The following is a 7,671-nucleotide window of genomic DNA, read 5'->3' on the forward strand; positions in this document are numbered from 1 at the left end:
AAACTAAAAAATATGTTTGCTCAAGCCTAAAATATTTATATTTTTTTTTATTATTTAAAAAAATTAATTGGAAAAAAATTATTTGAAAAAAAAAATTCGTTAGTCAAAAAAAAAATTATGTTTAAAAACTAATGTAAACTCATTTTTTGAGTTTACGTTTTTTCCTCAAATTTATAAACTGAGACAACCATTTATAAACCATAAAAATTATCAAACAAGTTTTTATGACGGTTTTTTAAATTTTTATAAATATAAACTGAAAACGAAATGGTTACCAAACAGAGATTCAATGATAGCCTTTTCAATTCATGTAAGCCATACCCATCTAGATTCAAATTCACAGTCCTCGTTGTTCCTGATCTGGATCATCCCATAGTTTTTTCACTTGGACACGGGATCTTCTGTCTCTCAAAACCTGTGTCCCCAATATCCTTCCAACTGCACAATGGTGCTTTAAGATTTTTGTATTTTGAAATTTCTACTGCATCGTGCAATCAGGACTGATGTTCACTAACCCAGCATTTTGAATCCTTGCAGTAGCTAATGGCAGATTTCAGCTTCTCATTCCTCTCCTCTTCATTCATTTCACTATAATAGTTACAGTTCTTCTTCGACAACTTCCCACCATCACCGCGGCTAATTTTCTTCTCTGACAAGTCACACAAATCCATTCTCATTTTCCTCTTGTATTTTTCTTTGGTTCCTAGTTTTGTCGGCTTGTAATATGTTAAGTACCTCTTGAGCTTCTGCGTCACCGATGTCTAGAACCTCTAGTGATTACACCTTGCTAGGTCCACAAGTTGAGGTTGGACATAAATGAAACAGAGCCATTTGTGGATTTGCGTGATGAGTTTAAATTTGAGGGCTTCATGGAGGAGAGAGAGAGAGAGAGAGGTTGAGACATAAATGAAATAGAGCCATTTGTGGCTTTGTGTGATGAGTTTGAATTTGAGGGGTTCATGGAGGGGAGAGAGAGAGGAGAGGTGTGAAGATTCAAAAAAAGTTGCTCTCTAATATGCAATGATGTGTGTACGTTTTGGTGGTTTAAGTAAAGCTTGGAATTATTTTTTATTTTTCTAATTTTGATCCTTCAAGGCTATAAATATGTATGTTTCTATGTATACAAGTTTCCTTGCCAAAATGGGTTAGGGTTAAAGCGTTTCAATAGGACATACATAACTTACCATGAGAGAGAGAGAAAGAGAGAGAGAGAATGGCCATGATAGCAGGACTTTCGTAATTGGCTTGCTCTATAACTTCCTGCTCTGGGAAACGGAATAAAGAGTTTTCACAATAATGTAGAAAACTACAAATTCAATCAATTGGGTTATTTAAATTGGCCAAAATATTTGCAGTTCACTAAGAGATCAAGTGTTCAAGTTCTGCCTCACCAAACTAAAAAGTTATAGCTTTCCATGTAACAAAAATAATAAATAATAACAATAATAATACAAATTCTCGAGGGAGATGAAGAGGGAGGAGGAGAAAGAGAGAGATTGCACCTACGCTCTCGACAGGGCTGAGCTTAGGCTATAGGTCAGGCCCATCTTGAAAAAGTGCATGTAACTCCCCTGTATTGTTGGGTCCATCTAGACTCTTCTTGTCCAGTTCTCCAGGTCTTTATGGTCGTGCCCAAAGAGGCTTCATAAAGGAATCCTTATAGCTCACTAGCAACGAACCCAGATTACAACCTCCGATGTAATGAGAGAGAGAGTAGCCACTTGCATTGACCCCTATGCTTTCCCTTCATAATTGAAATGGGGATGAAGCATTCTATTTTATCAAACTAAGGTGCTGTTTTTTTCATAACTTGTTAAAATATAAAGGTTCTATGTTTCACTACTACAAGCTGGGCAAAAATTAATGGTGTAAAAACAGATATGCATTGCCAAAATGACTAATAAAAATCTAACCCCCCTGCCGGGGCAATTTTTGGTCTCAAATCTATGTATATGTACAATTTGAGAATCAAATAGCCTTACAATTCATCACGAGAACTTCCCTTAGATGAAGCAAACTTGGGTTGTTGATATTCAATGAGGTATCTTGTACCCAACGATGCATGTAATGCAGCACCATATGGATGTACATCTTCATTTATAGTGAAGTACGGAGAGTGCGCCGGTCCAGGCTGGCCCTGAGTCTCATTTTGCATTCCAACCATGTAGAAGTATCCCGAAACCGCCTCTGCAAAAAACGAGAAGTCTTCTGCCCCCATCAATGGTTGCATCTCTAAAATGTTTTTCTCGCCCAACATATCCCTTGCAACATTTCCAAAGTACCGATGCAACTCTTTGTTGCTTACGGTTGAGGGGTAAAGGGGCTTGTCATCAAAGTTGACAGTTGCGTTGCACTTATGCACAGCCACTTGTCCTGTAATGACCTGTCATTTGCATTTATTTGTAATGAGATGCTATACATAAAATATAAAATAGAAAATAAAATAAAAAACAAACAAAAATGAATGACCATGCACGATTTCATTTTCTTAATGATTATCTTGGTGGTCTTTCTTTTTGGCTAATTCGTCCTATTCTATATTAATCAGAAGCATCCTAGAGCGCCATAACAGTTTGGAATTCGATTCTAAGAGCTAAGGCTCCCCTAATCCCCCTCTTCCCCAATGGCGTGTAGACCAGGCCTTACAAGTCCTTCACTTGTATGAAATCTCCACTAATTTCTTGCTCTTTAGCTTAGTGGGGGTAGGGTAATTTTTTTACTAATACACAATAAATAAGATGGATTTCTGGACGTTTGTATCATGGTGAAGGTAATGCTGTGATTCTTGCTCAATCTTCCAACTATGAAAAATAAAGAGCATGTAAGTTGGTGGTTTTTAACAACTATACCTCCTAAATTCATTGTTTAAGTTGCATCAAACTTTCTTTCGAAAATGCCCTGAATGTTCCACCAATTGTAACTGAATTGGGAATTACATTGAATGCACCACCTCCTTGAAATTTTGCCACTATCACTACCTGCAAGATGAATAAGCACACATGTGATGGTTAAAAAAAAGTAAAAGATGTGTAATTTGTGCACAAAATACCTTCTTTTTTTCTTTTTTTTTTTTTTTTTGTACGCAAGGGAATACAAAATAATTGGTTTTGGTTTTGTAATTTTTGAAGCTAAGCTGGGATACAGCACAGGAAGTAAAAGGTTCCATTATTTCATATCTAAAGAAAAAGACTAAACGTGGAACCTTTACCTAAACAACGAGAGATGAAAAAGAAGATAAGAAATTACAAATATTCTTCAATGAGTGAAATAGATATATAGGTTTGTCAACTAATGAAAGAGATATAAAACTAGTTAGGCGAGTTGTTTTCGAAAGGAAATACAGAAAAAGTTGTTTTCAAAATTTCAAAAAACTATTTACACGCAAGAAATGAAAATGATATACAAACAATGAGAGTTTACGAACATTTCATTGGTCCTGTTTTTGAAAACATGAAAATGAAAATGTAGAAAACAAGAACACAATGCAATTCTGTTCTGTACATATAATTTTTAGAAATCATGATGACTATGATTCAGAAAAGTGAAAATTTTGAAAACTTTGCACCTTTTAAGGAAGAAGGGTTTTGGGCATTTGACTCTTGATTCATTTTGATTCAACTATTTCAACGCATAAGAAAAACCTTCTTTGGGGTTGGCATCACACATGTGCACATGCATGCACATACATTGAGAGAGAGAGAGACCTGTGAATTCAAGGGATCGGCTTCACGTGAAACGAGATGTTGCAAACCAACAATTACATTAGAAGCTGCTAAGATTGGATTGATTGGATGTTGGGAAATGGCAACATGTCCCCCTTTCCCACTTATCACAACCTTAAAGAAACCGCTCCCAGCCAAGACAGGGCCACTCCTGCCAGCAACTGTACCAATAGGAAATCTAGATGAGACATGCAGCTCGAAGACGGCGTCAACATTCTCCAATATCCCGACTTCTAACATTATCTTTGTTCCTCTGCCTCCTTCCTCTGCCGGTTGGAAAACCAGAATCATCATTCCCTATTCACCCCAAAAAATATAAGTTGTACAAATTTTATTAATACTGTGATGTTAGCAACAATAGTTACAACTCTTTGAGAGAAAAAAAAATTATAATAGAGCTTTTAATGTGAAAAGGTGGACATGGGATCTCTTGTCCTAAAAAAGGTCCCTTTGTCCCACACATTCACGCTATGCAATATGATTTTTAATTTAAAAAAATTAATTCGTGTAGTTGTGAGTGATAAGACATAAGGACAGACCTTTAAACAAAATGTCACACTTGCATTACTAGATGGTGAGGAACAACTTATTGACAATGAACATCTCTCTCTCTCTCTCTCTCTCTCTCTCTCTCTCTCTCTCTCTCTCTCTCCACATGCTCAAATTTATCACATAGAAGCCCTATTAGGAACATTGAAAACAAATGGGAGAAGTACCCAAACATATACACAACGACAGATATAAATTTATAATCTTTTTCATTTTGTTGATTGTAGATTTTATTTTATTTCATTCAACCGCCACAGGATCCTCTGTTCCCAAATCCCTTTTATCTCTATGTCCCAATGTATTTTTATTTGTATGATCATGTCATGCCCCCAAAATAATACAATAAACCTATCTACCATGCGGAAGAATATAACAGAAATACAATACTTGCATTCATCAGAGTTCAGTGTTTAACAAACAGTTAAATGCCATGTAGGCTTACATCTTTCCAAGTCATTACTTGGTTACACAAATTGAGTCTCGCTTATTACATCTTAAGCCCTTGGCTTTACAAATAATAAAACATACACACAAAAAGACATAATTAAGAAGCTCTTGCTACCCAAAACTCCATCCATGCTATTGCCTTGTAGGAAGCATCTCACCTATACCTGAAAATGGTATTCCCATATAGGGTGAGCCAACAGGCCAGTAGAAATAATCTAACACAATTTATGAGGTTTAGCAAAAGTATAAATACCATGTACATAAACAATACCGATCCTGAAACATCCACAAGACTTGCATATCCATAGGCCACTAAGACCAACCTTATTCCATTTTCCTTCAATTCATTTCCAATTCATATATGCTACTCAATTCATGAGTTAAATTCATTATCTTTTAACAACCAAAATGAGACTACAACTCAATGATTTTCCAATTATGCAAAACTCACATAAACACTTCAAACTTGCCATTTTACGGATATTCCGTCCGAAGGAATCGGCACCCATTTATATATAAAATTTTGGGTCTTTCACCCAAGACACTCCAGCCAACTTGCTTTAAATGGAGTCCATCCCCTTTCTCCTCCCAAACAAATATACATATACAATGTATTTATAAGCATAATCACATATGAAGTACATCCCCTTTCTCCTCCCAATAAACATACATATACAATGTATCTATAACATGGTCATATTCAACGACACCAACAATGGATTAGCATTAAATCGCCTAATCTTCATGTAATTTCTACAACAATCATAGGTATCCACCACCGATAGCCCAATGCAATTATTTCTAAAGAGATGTTCAATATTAAAATAAATAGTTTATTCAAAACTTCCATAAGTGAGATAGTACATATCCAATATCACCATTTATAATCACAACCTTCCAATTTCACGTTTTCAATGTTAATTCCAATTATTTATGCAAAATAATAATTTAATCAAAATTAGGGCAGAATTCCCCTTCCACCAAATATCAACCCAAACACCAAAATCAACTATTTTGGCACAACATGATCTTATATTCAAGCCTCATACTTGTTTACCTCATATTCATCAAAACCCCTCTTTTCATTTCACACCCAAATCCTAGATTTGTCCAAACCACAACCAAATCTCATCATCTATACACAATTGCAAATAACTAAGCTAAAAATCATATTAGAGTGTAGAAAATCCCTACCTCAAGTTTGAAGAAGAAACGAGTTGAAACCCTAAAATCAACGATGCCTAAACTCAATCTCCACCGCACAGAACGTAGCCCTCGCCTAGATAACCAACTTTGATGAAGGACTTGGATCTAAATCCCAATGAATTTGGAGAAATCAAAGATCTTGTGAGGTTTTTGGTAGGAAATGTAGAGAGAAGCGAGAGGAAATGTTTTAAGAGAAAGAGATATATACAAAAGTGACATTCAATCAGCCCAAAGAGAGAAGAAAAGGAAAAATTCCAAATCTACCTAACTTCCCGCACTTCCAGCCGCACCTACCTTTTTAGCAGTGTGCTTTAGCCCTCTGCCCTATTTTCTGCACATTCGGCCTCATTCCCTACACGTGCGGCCCTTTCCCGCACTCCAGACCGACCGAGCAGACAAGCAACTTCAAGTGCGTTATGCATTTTTGTTTTGAGGGGCGCTACCCCTCAACCCCGCCAAGGGGCGTTGCCCCCTAGACCCCCGCAAGCTGACCAGGTAGCTCAACCCCTGATCAGCCCAGTCAAAGTGGCCAAACATGAAAGAATGATCGAAACCGAGATCGCTACAGATCATGTCTCTAGATTTTCACCGCATCATGTGGTTGAGAGTGCATTGGAACATACGAGACAGAAAGATTTACGGATGAAGAATCACTGGCCTATTCAACCAATTTGTGTGCACGTCTATTCTATTACATACATAAAAGGTTGAGTTAGTATTGACACTTTTTTGTCACAAAATTTTCATTCCCAAATTACCCTTCTGTAACTAACAATTCAAGTATAGATCTTTCTGTAATTTCCAATTCAATCTATAACTGCTCAAGCCACATGAAAATTTCTAGCACACCCTTGTGAGTGCACAAAATCCATTTCCAAAGGATGTTCACAAGTGCTTGAGCAAGGTGAAACATAGATAAATTTGTTGAAAATCATATGGTGATGAACAATTATGCTATAACAAGATTTTCAATATATAAAAGGCATTTAGAAATTCATAATCAAGTTACTAAAAATTCAGAAATGAGATAATTGAATATGTAAATCGTGACGATGCTCTTGAAGCAATTTTGATGTACCAAGAAGCATCGCAGCGTGGGCATCATGGCCACAACCATGCATCTTTCCTAGAATTTTACTCTTGTGCTCCCATTCTGCACTCTCCTGTAATCATCAAAACTCTTTATTTTATCATTATTTTTAAATTTCAACATACCTTTTTATTTTTGGAACAATTTAATTTCGACATAGTATTTAAAGAAGATTCACATAAGAATCTAGGTTCTAACATTGAACAACACCATTGCAAAATTTCAATCATCATTCTATATACTCGAATCAAAAGAGAATGAATCTCCTTCGCATAAAGCCCGAAAAGTTTACTTTTGGCCCCTAAACTATCCTCATTTAAAAAAAAAAAAAATTCAACCTTAAACTATTGATTTCATACATTTAGTCCCTTGAGTTTTTTTTATATGGTCCAATTGAAGACATCATGTCCAAATTTGTGTGTAAACCTAACCTACTACGCAAAGAGGTAATTTTACAATTTGGAAAATCTAAGACAGTGTTTGGTAGAGTTTTAGAATTATGATTTGAGAATAGAGTTGTATTTTGAGTCTGTGAGTTTTAGAATTATGATTTGAAAAGAGAAATTTGTTTGGTTATGAGTTTTGAATTGAGTTTTGATTTTTTTTCATGTGACATATGGAATGAGAAAAGTTGTTTAGTTATTTTCAAAACTCACT

The 7,671-nt window shown here is 35.7% G+C and overlaps 1 pseudogene; it reads right to left on the reverse strand.

Annotated features, from left to right (window-relative positions):
- Positions 1 to 1,978: 1,978 nt before the first annotated feature.
- Positions 1,979 to 7,172, reverse strand: LOC114295912 (IAA-amino acid hydrolase ILR1-like 1; annotated as a pseudogene).
- Positions 7,173 to 7,671: the final 499 nt, after the last annotated feature.

This window comes from Camellia sinensis, chromosome 11, assembly GCF_055761805.1.
Source record: "Camellia sinensis isolate YWXY chromosome 11, ASM5576180v1, whole genome shotgun sequence".
In the NCBI taxonomy this organism is placed as follows: domain Eukaryota; kingdom Viridiplantae; phylum Streptophyta; class Magnoliopsida; order Ericales; family Theaceae; genus Camellia; species Camellia sinensis.